The sequence below is a fragment of the Dama dama genome, chromosome 9 (genome assembly GCF_033118175.1).
Source record: "Dama dama isolate Ldn47 chromosome 9, ASM3311817v1, whole genome shotgun sequence".
Lineage (NCBI taxonomy): Eukaryota > Metazoa > Chordata > Mammalia > Artiodactyla > Cervidae > Dama > Dama dama.
Window position 1 is genome coordinate 32,512,539 of NC_083689.1, and position 25,122 is coordinate 32,537,660.

A 25,122-nucleotide genomic window follows, 5' to 3' on the forward strand; every position below is an offset into this window, starting at 1 on the left:
CTGCAGGTGTTGGAGCCACACTGCTGAGCTGGTTGTGCTCCTTGCCAAGTGTTCATTAGTGGGCACATGCTGGCAGTGGCAATCTCTTCCCTGGCTCATGGCAGGGCCCTGCTGAGCTGGTCCAACTCCTTCCTAAATGTGTGTAAGCACTGACTTGCTTTTCCTCCTCTTCTACCAGATTCCTTGTGGCTCTTTCTTTTCAATCTTAATTGTAGAAGAGCTGTTCTGATGGTCTTCAGGTTGTTCTCAGCAAGGGTTGAGATATCACCGCTCCCTGGGATAATCAGCCCAGTAGCAGGGGATTACATTCGAGGAATCTGGCAGTTGAAGAGGCAATGTTTTGTTCTTTCTGGGAGAGACACCTACTCTGGATATAGATTTGCCTTTCCTACGTGCAGTGCTTCTTCTGTCAAAAATACCATCTGAGGACTCGCAGGTGCCTTCTTCACCATCACAGTGTTTCACACAATGTGCTTCTGATGAAGGAACTCTGCACAGGGAGTAAAGTGTGCCTGTGAGCAAATGCTCATCGAATTTACTGATCATTCCATGTCCCCAGTGATCCTGAAGCAGCTGACTTCACTAGAATGGACTTTTGAAGGCAGAATGGTAGTGTCAGCCAGGTGGCAGTACCTTGATGGACTGGCATGATGTTCTCCAGGAGGCTGTATATGCTCTAAATCAGCGTTCAGTATGCAGCACTGATTTTCCCATAGCTGAGATACATGGGTCCAGGAATCAAGGGTGGATGAGAGTGGACCACTAACCATTACTGCTATAACCCCTACTGATCTGCTAGCAGAATTTTGCTACATGTCCATGTTATCTTTATGCTCTGCTGGCCTAGAGGCTTAATTCCAAACATAGTCAGGGTTTCTCTCAGAAGACACACTGATGCTATTAAACTGTAAGTAAAAACTGCCACTCCTGGTCCCTTTATTCCTCTGAAATTATAACCAAAGAATAAGATTACTGAACTGGCTAAAGTAATCACTGATTTCTAAGGGCAAAGTGGTCTGCTGCTCTGTAGTGAAGGTGAGGAAGCCTAGGTCTGGAATTCAGGAGATTTCTTAGGGCTTTCTTAGTATCATCTTTCCCTGTAATTAAAATGTAAAGAAAACTAGAAGAAACCATTCTCAGTAGGATTGGTACTGGCCCAGATCCTTCAGCAGTGAAGGTTAGGTTCTACCCAAAGAGGCAGAGCACCTCATAGCCAGTTGAAGTGCTTGTTGAGGGCAAAGGAAATAAGAAATGGGTAATGAAAGAAGGTAGTTACAAATACCAGCTGCAAAAGGTGACTGGCTGCAAAAAACATGCATTTGATTGTTCTGTTTCTCCTTTACAGTTTATGAATAATTTGAAACATGTGTGTTTATATAATCAGTTCAGTCAATCAGTCATATCCAACTCTTTGCACCCTATGGACTGCAGTGTGCCAGGCTTCCCTTTCCTTCACCAACTCCTGGAGCTTTCTCAAACTCACATTCATTGACCCGGTCATGCCATCCAACCATCTCATCCTCTGTCGTCCCCTTCTCCTCCTGCCTTCAATCTTTCCCAGCATCAGGGTCTTTCCCAATGAGTCAGTTCTCATCAGGTGGCCAAAGTATTGGAGTTTCAGCTTCAACATCAGTCCTTCCAATGAATATTCAGGACTGATTTCCTTTAGGATGGACTGGTTGGATCTCCTTGCAGTCCAAGGGACTCTTGAGAGTCTTCTCCAACACCACAGTTCAAAAGCATCAGTTCTTCAGTGCTCAGCTTTCATTATAGTCCAACTCTCACATCCATACATGACTACTGGAAAAACCATAGCTTTGACTAGATGGACCTTTGTTGGCAAAGTAATGTCTCTTCTTTTTAATATGCTGTCTAGTTTGGTCATAGGTTTTCTTCCAAGGAGCAAGCATCTTTTAATTTCACTGCTGCAGTCACCATCTGCAGTGATTTTGGAGCCTAAGAAAATAAAGGCTGTCACTGTTTCCATTGTTTCCCCATCTGTTTGCCATAAAGCGATGGGACCAGATGCCATGATCATAGTTTTCTGAATGTTGAGTTTTAAGCCAACTTTTTCACTCTCCTCTTTCACTTTCATCAAGAGATTCTTTAGTTCTTCTTCAATTTCTGCCATAAGGGTGGTGTCATCTGTATATTTGAGGTTATTGATATTTCTCCCAGCAATCTTGATTCCAGCTTGTGCTTCATCCAGCCTGGTGTTTCTCATGATGTACTCTGCATATAAGTTAAATAAGCAAGGTGACAATATACAACCTTGACATACTCCTTTCCCTATTTGGAACCCATCTGTTGTTCCATGTCTGGTTCTAACTGTTGCCTCTTGACCTGTATACAGATTTCTCAAGAGTCAGGTCAGGTGGTTTGGTATTCCCATCTCTTTCAGAATTTTCCACAGTTTGTTGTGATCCACACAGTCAAAGGCTTTGGTGTAGTTAATAAGGCACAATAAATGTTTTTCTGGAACTCTCTTACTTTTTTGATGGTCCAGCAGATGTTGGCAATTTGATCTCTGGTTCCTCTGCCTTTTCTAAGTCCAGCTTGAACATCTGGAAGTTCATTGTTCACATACTGTTGAAGCCTGGTTTAGAGAATTTTGAGCATTACTTGGCTAGCATGTGAAATGAGTACAACTGTGTGGTAGTTGTAACATTCTTTGGCATTGCCTTTCTTTGGGATTGGATGAAAACTGGCTTTTTCCAGTCCTGTGGCCACTGCTGAATTTTCCAAATTTTCCTGGCATATTTAGTGTAGCACCTTAACAGCATCGTTTTTTTAGGATTTGAAATAGCTCAACTGGAAGTCTACCACCTCCGCTAACTTTCTTCATAGTGATGCTTCCTAAGGCCCACTTGACTTTGCATTCCAGGACGTCTGGCTCTATCTAGGTGGGTGATCACACCATCATGGTTATATGGGTCATGAAGATCTTTTTTGTATAGTTCTGTGTATTCTTGCCACGTCTTCTTAATATCCTCTGCTTCTTTTAGGTCCATATCATTTCTGTCCTTTATTGTGCCCATCTTTGCATGAAATGTTCCCTTGATACCTTTAATTTTCTTGAAGAGATCTCTAGTCTTTCCCATTCTGTTGTTTTTCTCTATTTCTTTGCATTGATCACTGAAGGATGCTTTATTATCTCTCCTTGATATTCTTTGGAACTCAGCATTCAAATATAAAACAAACACAGACATATAACGTAGAAATCCTAGTTCCCAGGAATCAATGGTGTTTATGGATTTAAGCCAGCCTTTACCCTTTAAAGCTGTACTGCAAATCTTTTCCTCAAATGTGAAGCCATCAGAAAAAGGAATTCAGAGATAATGGACAAGGACCCTAGGAGAATTGTACTCTAGGTGAAGGGTAGATTTTGGAGGCTCTGGTGGAGGCCTGAGAATAAAAAGTGCTGCCTGACCTCAATGCATCTGCAAATAACCTTCCTCTGGCCTTGTCCTCTCCTCATGCGTCTTTTGTTCTTGTTTTTCCCTCTTAGTGCTGATTATGTAGTGAATTATCACCAGATGGACCTAGAAAACTACAAGCTCCAATACTCAGTTGAAAGAAATCTCAACCAGAAAAGCAGAAGACATTCCCTCTTCCTCCAAGGGCTGCAGAAACGCAGCCAGTGTCCTCAGACAGGATGTGGTCCTAGCAAGTACTACTTTCAGAGGCACCTATGTTTCAGAGGCCGTTGCTCTGCCTGTGAAAGTACCTCCCATCTCTAAATCCCAGGAGCTTTGCAGGGCTGTTCCTGGCCTTGCTGAACTGTGCTGAAATGAACTTGTCCTTTGAGGAAGGGGTACTAAAGTTATCTTTTAGTAGCCAGAAGGTGGTGGAGAAGGCAATGGCAACCCACTCCAGGACTCTTGCGTGAACAATCCATGGATGGAGGAGCCTGGTGGGCTGCCATCTCTGGGGTCGCAGACTGGGACATGACTGAAGCGACTTAGCAGCAGCAGCAGCCAGGAGGTGGAGGCCAGCTTTTCTTCTTTCTCCCACGTATAGTAAACTGTGACCCTGTGAATTTTCTTAATTCAAGAAGGAATGTGAGATTCTGTATCTTTTAAATGTCACAAAGTGGGAAAAAAACGGCACCACAACTTCTAGGCTTAAGAGAAACAGAAGTTGAATATAATATTCTGTTTTAACATTTATTACTCACAACAAATACATATTGTTCCTCCCAGTAGGTGCTGGGGCTTTGGGGAGGGTTGTCCCGTTTCTCGTGAGATTCAGGAAATCCCAGAAAAACCTTTATAGTGTTTTTCTCATCTGACTGGTATGAGCTAGCCCCTTGCACCCCAAGTGTCCCAGCTGTGTTCCCTCCACAAATGTATTGGTCATACTTGAGCTGATCGCAGAAGTGGGATCTGCCATTGGTTCTAGGCACTCTATTACAGGCCTGGTGGCTGGAGAGTCTGCTTATATTGGGGATCATCCCCAGGAATCACAGATCTCCTGCTCAAACCCTCTGCACTCTGTGTTCCAGACCCCAGGCTAACTGTTCAGTCAACAGCATCCCATTTGTCCCAGCCGTGGGAGGGGCCACTTAGCATCACCCATTTCACAGAGAAGTAAACTGAATCTAAGAAAGGTGAGGAGAATCTCACCAAATGGGTCAGGGAGGGAGTTGCGAGCCCAGCACGAGTTGTCCAGCTCCCCAGGCCCACATTAAGTCAGAGCTTTACTGAGCCGCTGGGTAAAACCACTGCAGGCCCACTCACTCACCTGGCCTTGAGAATGCCTGGTTCTTCTTAGCCTTGAAGAACAGTTGCATCTTGATGGCCCACGGTGTGGGAGCTCCTGCTGGCAAGGTAGGCTGTTGGTACTGGACAGAGTGGCACCTGTGTGTTACCAGGAGCCACCCTCAGATGTCCCTCCCAGTGCCTGACAGCAGCAGGCATCCAGGTGCACCACGGGACACCCTGAAGCAGGTTTGGAACTGATCAGGGAGCCATGGCCTCAGGCTTTGTGGAGCTGGCCAGCACAGAGTCCACCCTGCCCTCAAAAAACTCCTCTCATTCTTGCTGAAGGGCTCCATAACCTGGAACAGGCTGCAAGTTGCTGCTCGGGCTGAAGATTGTAGTGATTTGCAGCCACCTGGAGCAGCTGATCACCCTAATTATTTTGAGTTCTGTGGGACAGAGGGAAGGACAGGATGCAGACAAGGTCCAGGTGGGGGAACTGCAGGCATCTTGTGGGGGTGAGGAGTGGAGCAGGGGGCTGGTCCCGTCTTTGCTCACATGAAGATCCTACTTGACTCCACTTCATCCAGGCCCTGCCTTTTGTCCCAATTGGATTTAAATAGCTCCTCCTCCAGGAAGTTGTCTTGATATCATCTCCTACCCCCACCCGTTAATGGGATGGTTCTCTGTCAAACCCTCCCAACAAATATAAGACCCAACAGTTAGAGCGAGAGAGAACCCTGCCTATAGGGGTCCCCAATTTCTGCACAGTAAGAAAAATGACTCTAGGTATTGCTGGATCATTGAAAAAGCAAGAGAGTTCCAGAAAAACATCTATTTCTGCTTTATTGACTACGCCAAAGCCTTCGACTGTGTGGATCACAATAAACTGTGGGAAATTCTGAAAGAGCTGGGAATACCAAACCACCTGACCTGCCTCTTGAGAAACCTGTATGCAGGTCAGGAAGCAACAGTTAGAACTGGACATGGAACAACAGACTGGTTCCAAATAGGAAATGGAGTATGTCAAGGCTGTATATTGTCACCCTGCTTATTTAACTTCTATGCAGAGTACATCATGAGAAACGCTGGGCTAGAGGAAGCACAAGCTGGAATCAGGATTACCAGGAGAAATATCAATAACCTCAGATATGCAGATGACACCACCCTTATGGCAGAAAGTGAAGAACTAAAGAGCCTCTTGATGAAAGTGAAAGAGGAGAGGGAAAAAGTTGGCTTAAAGCTCAACATTCAGAAAACTAAGATCATGGCTTCCAGTCCCATCGCTTCATGGGAAATAGATGGGGAAACAGTGGAAACAGTGGCTGACTTTATTTTCTTAGGCTCCAAAATCACTGCAGATGGTGATTGCAGCCATGAAATTAAAAGACGGTTACTCCTTGGAAGGAAAGTTATAACCAACCTAGACAGCATATTAAAAAGCAGAGACTTTGTCAACAAAGGTCCATCTTGTCAAGGCTATGGTTTTTCCAGTGGTCATGTATGGATGTGAGAGTTGGCCTATAAAGAAAGCTGAGCACAGAAGAATTGATTCTTTTGAACTGTAGTGTTGGGAATACTCTTGAGGGACCCTTGGACTGCAAGGAGATTCAACTAGTTCATCCTAAAGAAGATCAGTCCTGAGTGTTCATTGGAAGGACTGATGTTGAAGCTGAAACTCCAATACTTTGGCCACCTGATGCAAAGAGCTGACTCATTGGGAAAGACCCTGATGCTGGGAAAGATTGAAGGCAGGGGGAGAAGGGGACGACGGAGGATGAGATGGTTGGATGGCATCACTGACACAATGGACATGGGTTTGGATGGACTCTGGGAGTTGGTGATGGACAGGGAGGCCTGGCGTGCTGCAATTCATGGGGTTGCAAAGAGTAGGACATGACTGAGTGACTGAACTGAACAGCTTGCTGTTTCAGAAGGGCCAGTTGAGTTGAAAGACAGGTCAGTGTTTCCTAGGTAAGAATCCCTAATCCAGTGGCATCAAAGAATCTTTAGCCACAGCGCACACTTCCTCATCTACTTTTTCTTGTTTCAATAAGCACTAGCCTAGGTATGTATAGCAAAGGATGCCCTGTTCCCGTGCATGGCTTAGCTCTGTGACCTCGGGCCAGCTACTGAACCTCTCTGTGCCTGTTATTTTCTAAAATGAAGTAAGTACCTTTCTTCATGAATTGCTACAAAGAGCCACTCTCTGACTACCCACTGTCCATAGGTCAGTCACTACATGGGAACAGAGTGAGCACACAGCTCCATTCTTACCACATCCTCAATACTTCCCTTGTTCTGCTGGTGTTTGGTGGTGCTTGGTTGGGCTGTGTCCTGGGAATAGAATAAGTTGATGACAACAGATTTCAGCTGGATGTGATGAGGGGCTGGCACTGAGTATTCCTTTGTCTGATGGCCTCGACTTTTAGAGTTAAAAAAAGTATCAAAGTCCCCATCAGGAGAAGATTTTAACAAGTCATTTCAACCAATCTGCTTATCCAAATGAATGAATCTGTGGATGACTCATAACTAGGGACCTCAAATATAAGCTTGGATTCCTTCATAGTTTGGGTTGGAAAAATTGCCAGGTAAAATTAACCACTTCCACGAATTACTAAAATTGCTGAATTTTCTCTTCTTGCATTCTTTTGAAATACACACTACCATGGATCATCAATGTGGCCTTCAGAAAGCATCCTTTATTTCCTTCAGAGCCTTTGTCCATTCTGTTGCCACTCAGAAGCCCCATCCTTTTTTGTAGATCAATCTTTTTTTTAGCCATGAACCTCACCGTCACCCCATGTCACACCTTTTAAATGCACAACCACCATCAAGTCAGTGGCACCCAGTCGGCAGGATGGGCATTCAGGGTCTTGTCTAGAAACAGCTCTTATACCACATCGGAGTCCATGACCAACATGCAGCCCAGACTAAGTACAGAAACCTTGGGAACTCAACTAGCACCCAACATCATCAGTTTTCTCCTGAGTTTCTGCTTGACAGAGCCAAAGATCTAGGGGCAAGCAGTGAGAAATTATCTGGGTGCTTCTTCCCTCAGGTTAGAGAAGAGATGTTGATGAAAAAGGGAAGGCTTATGGAAGTAGGGAATAGAAACAATAGCAGTAGTAGTATTGAACATCCACTGAGCAGCTTCTAAGAAGCGACTTACATATTTTGTCACCATCATTCTGGTGAAATTATTTCAATTATCTTGTATTATCACCATGTTAAAGACAGAGGAACTGCAGTTTGTTAATATTCAAAGCCAGCACTGTGTCCCATGATCCAGCACTTCCCTACTGTGGATAACCCATCCTTTCACCCATTCCTCACCATCCTGATTTAAAATCCATCTGTGACAGTTCTTGAGTTGTTCACTTTACTTCTCTGAGCCTCTTTTCCTGCATCTGAATAAAAGGGGTGAGCACTGTATCCCACTCATGAGGTCTGTTATAAGAATTAAATGTTATGATCATGCATAAAAATGTTTAGCAGGCAGCCTGGCCGTGTTTTCAGACTGATATTAAGTGAAAGTTGTATTTCCCAAGTAGGTAGATGCGGAGGGTTGGTGACCTCATGATGTTAATCCTCTTCCTATCTGTCTAAGTCCTATGGAAGAAGATGATAGGATTAACTCATAGGGATATGGGAGAGAATGGGCACCATGTCCATGACTTTTTAAAAAAATTGAAGTATAATTGATTTACAGTGTGTTTAATTTCTTCTGTACAGCAAAGTGATCCACTGATGCATATACCTACATTCATTTTTACATTCTTTTCCATTATGGTTTATCACAGAATATTGAATATAGTTTCCTATTCTATACAGTAGGACCTTGTTGTTTATTCATTTTGTGTATATATTAGTTAGCATCTGCTAACCCAAACTCCCACTCCATTCCCCCCTGCCCACTTGGCAACCATATGTCCGTTTCATATTTTAGATTCCACATAACAGTGAGATATCATATGGTATTTGTCTTTCTGTTTTAACTTCCTTCACTTAAATGTGATAATCCCTAGGTCCATCCCTGTTGCTGCAGATGGCATTGTTTAATTCATTTTTATAGCTATGTAGTATTCCATTGTATATATGTACCACCTCTTCTTTATCCATTTATCCGTCAATGACATTTAGGTTGCTTCTATGTCTTGACTATTGTAAGTAGTGCTGCTATGAACATTGGGGTGCATGTGTCTTTTTGGATTATAATATTGTCTGATATATGCCCAGGAGTGGGATTGCTGGATCATATGGCAACTCTATATTTAGCAGGTTTTTTGAGGCATCTTCATACTGTTTTCCATTGTGGCTGCTTTACATTCCCACCAACTGTACAGAAGGGTTCCCTTTTGTCCACAGCCTCTCTTGCTTTTGTTTTTTGTAGCCTTTTTAATGATGGCCATTCTGACCATGTCAGTGACTTCTGATTCAAGGGTGTGCCTTGGGAGGAAGCTCAGAGTCACAAACCACCAGCACAGCCAAGTTTCCAATCTCCTCAATTTACACTGTCAGTGACCAGGCCAGAGCAAAATATGTCTGTCTTGTAGCTGACTGCCTTTGTAGAGTTTGGTGACCTAGTAGTGTCTTGGAGCTGGAGGGGAACACTGGTGTCAGTGAAAGAATACAGGCTTTAATTGTGGGAAATCAGAGTTCAAGTCTTGGCTCTGCCCTTAACTCACTGTGTGACCACAGGCACACTGCTTCCCTTTCTGAACTTCTACCCTAGGCATCTAGGGCCCTGAAACTGGAGTCAGAGAACTTCTGAACATGTAGGTAAAATGAAGAGGTGAGCCAGTCATTTAGTAGATGTAAGTCATGTGGAGAAATGAGAGGTGTACCCAGAGTAAGGAGAGATGGGATGGTTCCCTTTTTTCTACACCCTCTCCAGCATTTTAAAAATTTTTTATTTTTATGTTGGAGCGTAGATGGTTAACAATGCTATTAGTTTCAAGTGTACAACAAAGTGATTCAGTTATGCATATACATATATATATTCTTTTTCAAATTCTTTCACAGCCTTTCCAGGATTTGTTATTTGTAGGCTTTTCAATGATGGCCCTTCCAACCAGTGTGAGGTGGCACTTCAGCGTAGTTTTGATTTGTATTTCTCTAATAATTAGTGATAATCACATGGCAACTATTTTTTTTTAAATTTTTTTTGAGGAACGTCTATACTGGTTTATGTAGTGGCTGTACCAGTTTACATTCTCACCAGTTTACATTCTTACCTTGGATGTTCTTCATGTTGACTGAGGGAAAAAAAAAAAAAAAACATACACAAAATATGAGCTGTGAGTTGAGTTTTTTCAGGGTGTTACTGAGGACTGTGGCCCAGGAGACAGCTGCTGACAAAGCTCCTGATGAACTACTCTGAGCAGGTAGTGGAGGAGTTAGGATGTGTCTATTCACATATGTATTACATGTTTTGGCTAGGGGATGCCTGTAGTCAAGATCTTGGTCAAAAGTTACCATTAGCCATTGCAAGTCCTGGGAATGCAAAGTTTGGTCCATAAACTAGAACATAATAGACATGCAACAAAATTTATTTCTGCTTTGTTTCTCTTGCCTGAGGGAACAGATCCAAAAATACATTGCTCACGACCTATGTCAAAGAGCATACTGCCAATGTTTGCTTCTAGGATTTTTATGGTTTCGGGTCTTACATTTAGTTCTTTAATCCACTTTGAATTAATTTTTTATACAGTGTAAGGAAATTTCTAATTTCATTCTTTTACATATAACTGTCCAGTTTTCCCAATACCACTTAATAAAAAGACTGTCTTTTCCCCATTGTACGTTCTTGCCTCCTTTCTCAGAGATTAATTTACCACGTGTATATGGGTTTAATTCTGGGCTCTGTCTTCTGTTCCATTGATCTATGCATCTGTTTTTGTTCCAGGACCGTATTATTTTGCTTACTGTGGCTTTTAGTATAATCTGAAATCAGGAAGCATAACACTTTGTTTTTCTTTCCTCAGAATTTCTTTGGCTATCTAGGATTTTTGTGGTTCCATACAAGTTTTGTGATTATTTGTTCTGGTTCTGTGAAAAATGTCATGGGTATTTTGATAAAAATTGCATTAAATCTTTGATGACTTTGGGAAGTATGAACATTTTAACAATATCAATTCTTCCAATCTGTGAACATGGGATATCTTTCCATATATTTGTATTATCTTCATTGTCTTAGAGTTTTCAGAGTATATGTCTTTCACTTCTTTGGCTTAATTTATTTCTTTTTGATATGGTATGATAGATTTTTTTTTGTGGTTTCTCTTTCTGATAGTTCATTATTAATGTATGGAAATGCATAATATTTATGTTTACAAATCCTGTATCCTGCAACTTTACTGAATCCAGTGCTACAAGTTTAATTTATTGATTTATTTAATAATAAATTTATAAACTTTAATAAATAAATGAAAAATTAAATAAGAACTTTAAAATTTTATTTTGTTTAGTTGATAATAAATTTATTAAGTTTACATTTAATAATATATTAATTTAATAAAGTACTGTTACTTAGTAATAATACTTTTTTTTTAATTGGAGTCTTCAGGGTTTTTGTGGAGTCTTTAGGGTTTTCTATATAATGGGTATTATGTCACCTGTAAATAGTGACAGTTTTACTCCTTTCCTTCCAATTTAGATGCCTTTTTTTCCTTGTCTGATGGTTGCACCTTGGACTTTCAGTACTATGTTAAATAGAAATGATGAGAGTGGGTATTCTTGTTTTGTTCCTAATCTTTGAGGAGAAGCTTTTAGCTTTTTACCATTAAGTATGATGGCTATTGGTTTGTTATCATTAGCCTTTATTGTGTTGAGATATGTTCCATTCATACCAACTTTGTAGAGAGTTTTTATCATAAATGGATGTTGAATTCTGTCAAATGCTTTTTCTGCATCCTTTGAAATGATTGTGTAATTTTTATCCTTTGGTTTGCTAATGTGTTGTATCACATTAATTTTTGGATATTGAGCTATCCTTGCATCCCTGGAATAAATCCAACTTGATCATGGTGTTTGATCCTTTTTATGTATTACTGAATTTAGTTTGCTAATATCTTGTTGAGAATTTTTGCATCTATATTCATCAGAGATAGTGGCCCAAAATTTTCATTTTTTGTTATGTCTTTATTTGGTATTGGTAAGACATTCCCTGAAATTCCCATATGTGGCTTCTCTTCCTACACACAGTTAGCCTGTGTTTTTCTTTTTATCTAACTCATAGTTTTGGCCTTCCCTGTTGGCTCAGATGTTAAAGAATCCGTCTGCAATGTCGGAGACCTGGGTTTGATCCCTGGGTTGGGGAGATCCCTTGGAGGAGGGCATGGCAACCCACTCTAGTATTCATGCCTGGAGAATTCCATGGAGGAGCTTGGCAGGCTACAGTCCACGGGGTTGCAAAGAGTTGGACACTGTTGAGCGACTTTTACTTTTCTTTTTCATAGTTTTGACCTACATTGCCTCTTAGCTTGCTTGTACGTTTTCTGTCTCCCTGTATGTTTTGGAACAGAAGCAGGCGGTGTGTTGCACAGTTCAAATGGCCGTGCTGCACTGTGGTCTGTGTGAATGGTGCCTCTGCAGCCAGGCCAGTGTGAGCCTGTATGGTCTCACAGGTGTGCCCTCCATAACAGACAAAACTTTTGATAAATGCTATTATTCTTACTCCCCAAAGCAGTGCCTGGCACACAGCAGGTGCTCCAGAAATATTTGTTGAAGAAAAGAACTCTTGAATATAATGGTTTGAAGAGGCTAAGGAAGCTGGTGAATTTTATCTTAGCTATAATCTTTTTCCATCTCTATTGCTTTGCTGATTTCTCAGAATTAGAAAAGCAACCCTACATTGAAAACACAGTGGATGTTTTATTAGAAGTTACAAACAAAGAAATCAATCATTTAACTGAATTTCTTAAAGAAATTGCTTAAGAATGATGGGTTCATGTCACTGATGCTTTAGTTTAATATTAATGATTACAGTCAGAATGTATTTCTTTAGTTTTGTCATTAACATTTGGGTCTATTCTTGTGTATTAATCATAAATAACTAATGTCCTACCAGTATGGGATATTACCCATCTTTAATAAATCTTTTGGGATAAGACTACTTTGCTAGGTGGATTAGACTTCATAATAATTTATATGAGCCTTTGAACTGAAGAATGCTTCTCATTCTCAAACACTAAATATGTTGATGAAAAATAATACCACATTTTATTTAAAAGGAAATTAAACCCTTTCTTCCAGAATTTCAAGCAAACATGAAAATATAAATGAATGAAGAAAATCTGGGTCTGCAAACAATTTTGAAAGACCAGCATTATGAAATTAAAATATATTCTCTATCATGTAGCATGTATGTATTCACTTTTAACATAAAGATCCTGCCTAAAGTCTTTTTCATTTTCCACTGTCTAAGAAGTATTTAAACACTACAGGGTTAAAATTTTAAAATCTGATTAATCTTTGGATTCAAGGATGAGTAGGCATGAGTGCTTTGGTCAGATGAGGTTAACTTGGCCTGTCTGGTCAGTAGTTGATTCTGTGTACATACATTTTGTTCCCTAGAATCGATCAGAACCACACACACAAAAGCCATCACCTTTGCCTTCCAAAGCCATCTACAAAATACAAATGCTCCAGTTAGTGTATTTTTTAAAAGTAGACATTTTATTACACCACAGTATTTCCTTCTTTTTCTCTGTGGTATCATTTGAAGTCTGATTTTTAAAACAGAAGTTGAACAAATGAATCCTTCTGTCCTCACTTTCAGTTGTCAGCAGTGCTTCAGTGTGAGATGAAATAAATTGCCAAGCCCTTTCATCTTCTATAATCAGCGCCGCACAGCTGAGCACACCCACAGCCCTGCATGCTGCCTCTGCCAGCGCTTATTCTATGTGGAACGGGAAGTCTTTGTTAGTGCCACATTTCCAGCGCTTGACACAGGAGAGGGTTTATTTTGGTTCCTTCTTTCCTTTCTTGCTTCCTTGCGTCTTCCACCTCCGTTCTCCCTGCATGCACAACTAACATGCAGTCCATTTTCTGTAGGAAAAAAAGTTTCCGGTGAATGACATTATTTTTTAAAAGATACATCTAACATAGCTTTTTATTTCCCCACCGTGCAACACAGTCATAGTTAACATCATTGCCTGAGTCATAAATATAGGTGAAACTGACAAATTGAAGATTACTTTTAGGAACCTTAAACCATACCCATACCTTTTACCATGTTAGAGTTCTACATTTTTAAAAACATAGAAGCAACATATTTATATTTATAACCCCAAGACAGAACATGCACAAGGGCAACTCACAGCAGTCTAGATGGTGTTTTCCAGCATCCAAAGTCTAGTGGGGAACAGAGCAGAGGATAACAGCTTGATGGAGGCCATACTATGCTTAGTCGCTCAGTCATGTCCGACTCTTTGTGACCCCATGGACTGTAGTCTGCCAGGCTTCTCTGTCCATGGGATTCTCCAGGCAAGAATACTAGAGTGGGTTGCCATGCCCTCCTCCAGGGGACCTTCCCCACCCAGGGATTGAATCCAGGTCTCCTGCCTTGCAGGCAGATTCTTCACCGTCTGAGCTACCAGGGAAGCCCTGCTTGATGGAGGGGTTTGAGAGAAATACTTTACAGTTTGGGGTAATTTTTCATTTGCTTTGCCTTGAACCAATTTCCTTTCAAGACTGTTCTTTATATGCTTCTGGTGGGGACAGCAGCAGCTGATTCCAGCTTCTTCTTTTCTTCCTTCTCCTTTTCCTCCCACTTGGCAGCCCTGCTGGTACTTGCTGACTAGTTACTGGGCATCAGGCACTGTTCTAAATGCCTTCTGTTCATATATATTTGTTACATGTATTAACTTAGCTACTAGCACAACAAAATGATGATAGGGGCAATTTACTACCTCCATTCTCTGGATGAGGAAACTGAGGCACAGGTTGGCTGAAAAATTTGTCTTACATCACTCAGCTGTGAAGTGGTAGAACCAAGATCCAAAATGGGTCATCTGTTGCCAGACTGCTGCTTTTATCCACTAATGGTGTACTCTAGAGCAGCGATCAGGGTGGGCAGATGACTTGTATCCCAGCCACGCTGAGATTAGTTCAGGGCTGGGCATGCAGCCCACGAGGAGCGGGATGGTGCAAATAGAGAAGGGCACATGCTGTCTTCCTGAAGCATTTGTACATCTGGCAGGATGGGTCTCTTGGGCTGATAGGAGACGTCATGTCCATCATATGCAAAGATGAAACTCTAATGATATTTATCAAATTCTGTCCAGCTGCCCCGAATTCAATTTACCTTGGGATGTTTTTGTCCTTGGCTTTAATGTCAGCCAATAAATTCCTTTTTGTTTGCCCAAGCCAACTACATTTGGATTTCTCTCACTAAGAGAGCAAAGATTATTGAGTTATAGGGGGGAAAAAGCCGAATTTCCAAAAATTCCTGAGTAATGCTGAGGCCACCGTCCATGCCATGGTCATCTCCAATCCAAACAGACCCTTAAAAACAGTAGCATCCACTCACTTAAGCCACTCAGTTCTTAAAAAGGGGCTTTTAAAAATAAGAGGGTATGCGGGAAATGTGTATTGATCTTTTAATTTGAGCTTATACATTTAAATTTTATCTCAAGTGGAAAGGGACCAGAAAAGAAGTAGTTTTCTAAGCCACTTTCTGGTGAGAGAGACCAACAGTACTTGAAAACCAGTTAAAACAACAGCAGGTAAGAAAAGGCAATTCCCAGGGAACATCTTTCTCTGGAGGGCTGCTGGACATTAACAGAAGGAAGTTATTTTTCCTTGGGCTTTCATTTAAATTAGCTTTTTCCTCAAGGCCAAATTCTCCCTATTTTTAAATAACTCTCAGTATGCAAATAAGGTGCATTGGGAAATATGAAATGCAAGTCTCTCATGGTTTCCTTTTAGTATTCCTCCCCAGAATGCACCCATTTGGGATTACAGAGAAGACCAAAATGATGACTGCCCACCGGAGCTCTGCAGAACTGCCTCGTTTTGTGAGAAGAAATTGTTTCGTATTCATGTTGCATTCATCCCAGGACCAAACACAGTGCCTTGTACACCTCAGCAGCTAACACTGATGTGATGATTAATTTTGTGTGTCTGGGCATAGGGGTGCCCAGATTAACATTATTGCTGGGTGTGTCTGGGAAGGTGTTTCTAGGTGAGATGAGCCTTTGAATTGGTGGATTCAATAAGATAGATGCCCCTTTGCAGTGTGTGAGAATCATCCAACCTCTTGAGGGCCTGTATAGATCAAAGATTGGAGGAAGGAGGATTTTAGTCCCTTTTTGCTTTCTCACTGCTTGAACTGGATCTCTCATCTCATCTTCTGCTGCCCTTGGACTGGGGTTTGTACCATCAACAGTGCTCGCTCCCAGGTATTAGTCTTGTACTAAATGACCCCACTGGCTTTCCTAGGTCTCCAGCTTGCAGATGACAGATCATGGGACTTCGCAGCCTCTGTAATCACATGAGCCCATGGTTTATAGTAAATCTCCACTGCCCTCTCTCCCTCTCTCTTTTTATATATAGCTCTAGTTTGTTTTTTTCTTTTTTTCCCTGTTGAGAATTCCTGACTATTGCAATTTATTAGGCATTTCCCACATCAGGACTTTTTAAAGAACTTTATGCACATCATTTTGTCTAACCTTATTTTCTCCTTTAATATGAGTACTGTTATTATCATCCCCATTTTACAGATGACAAAACTGAAGCACAGAGCGCTTCAGTAACTTAGGCACCCATGTGTGAAGTAATAAAGGGAGGATTCGACCCAGCAGGTAGCTGTTAGCCTTTGTGTGATGCTGATTCCTCTTGTATAACATACTTAATAAATGTTTGTGGAACAGAACTGAAATTGTTGAATTTACCATGTGCCTTGCCTAGGAAGAAAACAGGCCTTTTGTGTCATGAAAAATGAATTGCAACCCCAGGTTATAAGAAGTGGTCCCAGTCACAATTCCTGCATCCTCCTGAGGCTTTGATTACCTCAAGATAAATCCAGTCCCCAGAATTACTTTACTTTACAGTATATACAATTAAATATTTATTAGGAAAATTAATGTATTTAAATTTGTTTAAAATTAAGCTGACCACTAATAGCTCTGTTCATCAGTAGAGGCATTATATGTTATTCTACAGCTTAAGAGCATTTTAATGGCCAATAAAATTGCTCCCTAGATCCTAGCAGTTTTCAGTTTTTTAAATTATAGCTGAAGATACTGTTAATCATTCTTAAATGACCAACTGCTCACTATTGACCTCTAAATTGTTTAGTTGATCTTTACATTTGAGGAAAATAGTAGATAGAACTGCCCCCAAAGTAAATTATTTACAGGACAAATACACTTTACACACTTGTGTATACATTTAAGGAATAGATTGCTGTAGAATGAAAAGCAGTTTGAATATAACCAAATGTGTATTTAGCTAATTTTGAGGGAAATGATCAAAAAATTTCACTGTCACAAAGTTGATTACAATAATGGTATTAATCAGGTGTTTTCCTATGTAAATTGATTTTTTTAAAACAATTTTTCACAAATATTTGTATCTACTTCTGTTCTCTTGGGCTTCCCTGATTGCTCAGTTAGTAAAGAATCTGCCTGCAATGCAGGAGACAGACCTGGGTTCAATCCCTGGGTTGGGAAGATCCCCTGGAGAAAGGAAAGGCTACCCACTCCAGTGTTCTGGCCTGGAGAATTCCATGGATTGTATAGTCCACGGGGCCACAAACAGTCAGACACAACTGAGTGACTTTCACTTTCACTTCACTGTTTTCTTAATGTTTCTATTTAGGGACAGATGTTTAATTATGCATTCCTACCACTAAAATGTGTTAGCACAGTAGGCCTTTGAATAGATCTCTGATCATTAGGAGATTAAACATCAGTTAAGACTGTTTATCTAAACTCAAATTATTCCATCAAACATTTCTTAGCTATAAGTCAAAATGGAAGAACTGAGGGAAAAAAAACCCGGTGATTGTAAAACGAAGTTGTGGCCTTTGTATATACTTATAAAGTAATACATAGTATATTCCAAACTCTCAGGGTAAGATGATGCTCTTGAGTCATGATTTTCAAATGCATTTAAATATAGCAACAGCACTGTGTAATTGGTATTAACTGGACTTCCAGTCCAGGTAGATCCATGCTGAAATTGGGATAACTCTATTATCTACTTTGGGAGATCTTTCTATGCATTTTAAAAATAAGACAAAATATACAGTATTTTATATGACTGTCTTTACTCTGAAAATTCTGTGGTCAATTTTATAACTCTTATAAGCTCAATTGACTGAACATTATAAAATGGCAGTTCTGTGCAAGATAATGTGCTTTGTGCTGTGAATGATACAACAATAATCAGACATAGACCTTATCTTCAGGGGCTTAATCAAAGGGTTGTTGTTCAGTCGCTCATTCGTGCCTGACTCTGCAACCCCATGAATTTCAGCCAGGCTTCCCTGTCCTTCTCTGTCTCCCAGACTTTGCTCAGACAGGTCTGTTGAGTCAATGCTGACCTCCAACCACCTCATCCTCTGCTGTCCCCTTTTCTTCTTGCCCTCAATCTTTCCCAGCATCAGGATCTTTTCCAGTGAGTCAGTTCTTTGCATCAGGTGGCCAAAGTATTGAAGCTTCAGCTTCAGCATCAATCCTTCCAATGAATATTCAGGGTTGATTTTCTTCGGGATTGACTGGTTGGATCTCCTTTCAGTCCAAGGGACTCTCAAGAGTCTTTTCCAGCACCACAGGTCAAAAACATCAATTCTTTTGTGGTCAGCCTTCTTTATGATCCAACTTGTACATCCATACATGACTACTGGAAAAACCATAGGTTTGACTGTATGGATCTTTGTCAGCAAAGTGTGATGTCTCTGCTTTTAATCAAAAGCGACAGACAGGCAAAACCTTAATCATAAAATGTGTATGTGTTATCAAAGAGGTCAAAGGCTATTACAAACAGAGGCAGAGAATAATTATTCTAATTGTGTGGAGAAAGTAGCTGAATTAGGGGTAGACAGATTTTGACAGGGGAAGAAGTAGTGGTGAGGACTTCCCATGAATGTAGCATCTATTCATATGAACTCCAAAAATCTTATAGAGATTGGCAGTGGTGGGGGGAGAGGCACATAATATATAGTCTGGACTATTGCCAGAGGCTTATATGCCAGCAGTTTCTGTTTATGAGACCTTCCAGGACCCATTACATGGCTTCTTGCTATGACTTCTTTGTAATAGTTGTTAGCCGCTAAGTCATGTCAGATTTTTTTGCAACCCCATGGACTGAAGACCACCAGGCTCCTTTGTCCATGGGGTTCTCCAGGCAAGAATACTGGAGTGGGTTGCCACGCCCTTCTCCAGGGGATCTTCCCAACCCAGGGATCAAACTGGGGTCTCCTCCATTGCAAGTGGATATTTTACTGTCTGAGCCACCAGGGAAGCCCATGACTTTAAATCATAGTAAATATACTTTGTCTTACTTGGCTTCCCAGTGTCTCTAAGTTTCCTCTTCTGATTTACAAAATGGAGGTGAAGCACTCACTCAGTTTCACACAGAAGCAGCCTGCCATTCTGAACTCACAGCCTCGGCTTTACTCTTCTGCTGAGACTTGTCTTTCCTCGCAGACATAACTTAATAAGGCCGGGGCTACTTTTGATTTCATTGTTAGCACCATAGGAGTAGCTAGAATTGGAGTCACACAGATTGAGATCCTCATGCCTTGAGATCCAAACTGGATAGTCTTAACTCTGAAATCCAGGACTAGTCCCTTCAAACTCACCAACTTTTCTCTCATAACTGTCTGTGGGGTGTTAGTGAGTCAGCAGAGAACGGGGAGTTAGAAGTGTAATCCACTGAAAGGTCACCCTGTGACCCCTAAACACTTTCTCCTTGTGCTGAAGATGTGCTTTGTTAGAACAGTGTATTTTAATTCAACTTTTTTTAAACATGGCCTTTGTCTGTTTGTAGCATCTGCACGATCTCTTGCTTATTCAAGGAGCCCAACGTTTGTATTTAACCTACAGTTATTAACCTAAAACTATAAATACCCAGTAGGTTATTAACAGTGCTAATTTAATTTCTTATAAGTTAGAAACTGAGTATGAAAATTGAAATTATTTCTAGAAGGTTGGCTAGGTGCAGCCACATTCCTTGATCTTAGTCACTGCTACCAACTCAGTGATCTTTGAAAACTTTTCTGTGCCATTTTTCTGTTAAAATTGTGTTATTAAGTTTCTCACATGAACATACAGTACAAGAACAATTGTTTCAGTGACAAAATAGGGGATTTCAAGCTTATCATCACCACATTTTTTCCACTGTAATGTCTTCAATAATTATTTTGTTCATTAGAAGTGAATTTTGTTATTGCCATCTAAAAGTAATATTTTTTGTTCCTCAAAACTGACAAAACACACACCTGGATGATTCCTCATTTTCCCTCCATACCACTTCTCAGAAGTCTCTTGGTTTTGTTGGTCATCTTTGAATTTGACTTTATAATTCTGCTTTTAACTCAGTTCAACACAAAGATAAACAGAAGAATTAAAATAGTTATTGCCAGCAAAGCAGTCCACAGTCAAAGAAGGTAGTTGTAGGTTCTAAATGTCATGAAATATGTTTTGCTACTCAAGTGGGGTAGATCCAAATGGAGAAAACTGCAGCATTCAAATATTTGTATACATAAGAATCATTAGGATGTTTGTCAAACATGAAGATTCCCGCTGTCATCTCTATGTACCAGTCTAGTAGATTTGGGTGGGAGGCTGGAGTCTGCACTTTAATTTTTTACAACTTTTTCCCAGATGGTTCTGGTATAGTTGGGTTTGTAGAATACTTTGAGAAAAAAATGAAAAAGTACCTACTTATAATTAGTCAGCCTCTTAATATCCAGTTTGAGGTTTATATTAAATTAGTACTATAGGAGAAGAGAATGTTGACTTTTGTCACTTGTAACACAGAACTAAATCTGCCTTTGAGAAAAACACTTAAGTTCCCCCAATGTTCTATGATTTGTCCTTCCAATACATTTACCAATCAACTGGAAGCTCTTCGAAAATTTCCAATAGGCTGTGGACCACAGACTTTAAGAATCACTTTTCTTAGTTGTCTTAAAATTATGGCAGGATGCCCAGAAGCTGGTATTTAACAACCATGGAAATGTATCTACTTAAAATCTTACAAGTAAAAACAACTTTAGGAAGCCAGTTCCCACTTCGGCATTTGGCACAGGATGGAAGTTTTACATCCACATTGGAGATCCTCATTCAAAGACAGAGACATTTCAATATTTACATTAATTTCATTTACTAAAAATAACAGCCAAAGAATGTGCAGCCGAAGTTGATCCCTGGCGGCATTTAGTTTGTTTATGCTCTGTCTTGGCTTTGCCCATTATCTGTGTCTGCAGCCTTTGCACATACTTAGAGGAGCCACACAGATTATAATCTAATTATAGGGAAGTATAAAAACAAATATCTCTGCAAGCAAATGCAGAAATATTTTAAAGTCAACAAAAGCTATAATTGTTCAAATTTAAAAGCAGCAAGTGAGTAAGCAAATACAGACAACAGTATAAAGTTATGTGACCTCAGATGATTTCTGTATTTCGTGTTTATAGTCTTAACAACATTTTTTATTGCAGAATAACTGACACAAAAACTGAACAAATTTTAAAGAATAAATTTTCAACTTTAGACATGTGTATACCTGTGACACTGCTGGTGCAGTTGTATGCAGTGTACGCCTTGATTTCTCTTGTCCCAGTTTGTGTTATTTTTGTCATATAGTTTGCTTTTACGGATGTTATAAACCCACTGCATTATTTTCGTTTTTGTTTAAATGGTTATCTGCTACAAAGATTTAAATGACAAGAAAAGTATAATCTACCCATTTTCAGATTTTAAAAATTTCCCTTGAGTTTTCCTGTTTGACACATGAATTCTTTAGAAATGTGTTGTTTAGTTTCCAGGTGTTTGAAGATTTAAAAATTACCTTTCTAAAAAAAAATTATCTTTCTGTCTTTGATTTCTAGTTTTATTCTCTAGTGCTTGAAGACTGCAGTTTGCACAACTTTAGTTATTTTACATTTGTGGGCCAGTATAGAGTTTGTCAGAGAAGGCAATGGCACCCCACTCCAGAACTCTTGCCTGGAAAATCCCACGGGTAGAGGAACCTGGTAGGTTGCAGTCCATGGAGTCCTGAAGAATCGGACACGACTAAGCGACTTCACTTTTACTTTTCACTTTCATGCATTGGAGAAGGCAATGGCACCCCATTCCAGTACTCTTGCCTGGAAAATCCCACGGGTGGAGGAACCTGGTAGGTTGCAGTCCATGGGGTCCTGAAGAATCGGACATGACTAAGCGACTTCACTTTCACTTTTCACTTTCATGCATTGGAGAAGGCAATGGCAACCCACTCCAGTGTTCTTGCCTGGAGAATCCCAGAGACGGGGAGCCTGGTGGGCTGCCGTCTATGGGGTCGCACAGGGTCGGACATGACTGAAGCGACTTAGCAGCAGCAGCAGCAGCATAGAGTTTGTCTTGGTATATATATATTCCATGGACACTTGAAAAGCATGTATGGCTCTTATGAGATGTGGTGCTCTATGAAGATGTTGATTTGATTCTGTTGATTGCTGTTGTTGAATTCTCTATTCTTGCTGGTTTTCTGTGCAGCTATCAGTTATTGGGAGAGTGGTGGTGAACTACTCATTGAGCATTTGTCTTATTCTCTTTTCAGTTTTGCTGCATATATTTTGTAGCTCTGTTGCTTGGCATATACACATTTACGATTGCTATGTCACCTTGGTCTATTGACACTTTATTTATTGTTTAATGTTCCTGTTTGGGACTAGTGTGTTTTTGTTTGTTGTTTTACTTTGAGGTGTACTTTATTTAATCTTGATATATCCCATCTTGCTTTCTTTTTATTAATGCTATATTACATTTGTTCTATCTTTTAATTCACAACCTAACTATGTCACTGTGTTTGTAGTGAGTTTCTTATGGATAGCGTATAGTTGGGTGATTTTTAAAAAAATCAGCTCTGCAAATCTCTGTCTTTTAATTACTATATTTTTAATATTTAAATTTAATGTGATCAATGATATATTTGAGCTTCAGTCTGTCATTTTATATTTTGTTTTTTATTTGTTCCTTCTGTTACATTTATCTCCATTCCTTTTCCTGCCTTTTTGTGGGTTACTAGAATATTTCTTAGAATCTTTCTGGAGTTATTTAGTTCACATTTTTCAGTGTATCTCTCTGATAGATAGGTAGCTAGGTAACTATGTCCATCCATCCATCCGTGTCTTATTGCAAAGTACTTGTGCTGTCATTTTATCATTTTGAGCGAAATAGGGAAGTCTTACCTCCCTTTATGTCACTCTACTTTCTACTACTTATAATTATCTTAACTATTTCCTCTTTATATATTTAGACCCACTTTAGACAGTGTTATGATTTTTGCTTCAACTATGAAGCACACTTTAGCAAACTCAAGAGGAGAAGCAAAATCTCTGCCATAGTTTTTCTTTCTTCCTTCCTGATGGTTTCTGTGTTTTTTTGTTTCTATTTGTCTAGTGAATTTAAGTTTTTCTTTTAAGGTAGGTCTGTAGGAGGCAAATTATCTTAATTTTTCCTCATCTGAATGCTTTGATTTTACCTTCTTTACTGTGGAGTGTTTTTGCTGGGTATAAGATTCTAGGTTGACAGGTATTCTTTCAGCATTTGAAAAACATTGTCCCACTTCCTTCTGGTCTCAGTGATTAATGATGAGAAATATGCTGTCATTTGAGTAGTTTTCCATTATAGATGTTATTTTTCTCTACTTTCTTTCAAGAATTCTTATCTTTACATTTCAGAAGTTTAATTATGATATTTGGTTTTATCCTGTTTGGAGTTCACTCTGATTCTTGAATCTTTATGGTCATGTGTTTTGCCAGATTTCATTAAGTTTTCACGCATTATTTTCTTGAGCACTTTTTCTGCCTTGTCCTCTTTTTCATCTCCATACTCAATAACACAAATAACTGAGGCTCTCTTCACTTTTACTTTTCAGTCCGTTTTCTCTCTGTGGTTCAGAGTGGATAATTTCAGTTTTTCTCTACTCTAGATCACAAGTTCTTTTCTATGTCCACTCCATTTTGCTCTAGAGTGTATTTACTGAACTTTTATTTATATTATTGTATTTTTTCAGCCCTAAATATCTAGAGCTGAAATCTCTAGGGTTCTTCTTTGTATCTCATAATTGCAGAAACTTTGTATTTTTTTTTGACAAGGTTCTCTGTTTTTTCCTTTGTTTTCAGCATATTCTTAATTCTCTTAGTTAAAACATTTTATCTGGGCTGGTTTAAAATCTGTGCCCAATAATATTAACATCTCTCTAATCTCAGTGCTGTCATCCGTTCACTGTCTTTTTCTATTCTGTTTTGAGATTTTCCGGTGTCTTGACATGATGAGTGATTTTCAATTTAAACCTATATATTTTTGTTTTATGTTATTAGATTTGGGTCTTATTTAGACTTTCCATTTTATATGTCCTTCTTCACATTCCAATGGACAGAGGGGCAACACTGCTTCATCAGGATGAGGAGGGTAGGAGTTTTAGCTTCCTACCTGGTCTCTGGGGACATCATGGGGAGGGGAGCCTTTTTACTTGTTGATGGCAATGAAAAGACCTGGCTCCCTCCTTGGCCTTCTCTGACATGGCCCAAATAGGGGTGTTGTGGTGCCCTTAGAGACTCAGAGGGTGGAAACCTGGGCTCTTCACTGGCCCTTTACTGGTGTGGCTGGTGTAGGATTACCATTTTATGGGTTTTTTAAGGCCTGGCTGGAGTGGAGAGGTTGTTGTCTCAAGTTTTCTGTATTGTTATGCTGTGCCATCATGGTCCTTTGGCTAAAAAGAGAGTCTTTTGCTGAGGATTTTTTTTTTTTTTTGTCTACAGATACTGATTATTTTGGGCTTGTCCACTTGTTCAGCACCAAGTCTATGATATGTGAAGCAAAATGAGAACCCCAGGAATTCACCACCATATTATTTCTTGGGTCCTCAGTTCCTTAGCTCATCTATTTTCTTCTCTCTGTCTTTCAGAGTCATCTTATGTTTGTTTTATACACAACGTTCAGCATTTTAGTTATACTTAGTGGGAGGAATAGGGAAAGGTATGGGTTGATTTTGATTGATTTCTTTTTCTCATTATGGGTCATATTTTCCTGCTTCTTTATATACCTGATAATTTTGTATTGGATGCTGGACTTTGTGATTTTTAGCTTGTTGGTGACTGGATATTTTGTATTCCAGTTGATGTTCTTGAACTTTGTTCTGGGACTCATTTAAGCTACTTGGAAACAGCTTTAGCCTTTTGGGGCTTGTTTTTAAAGTATTT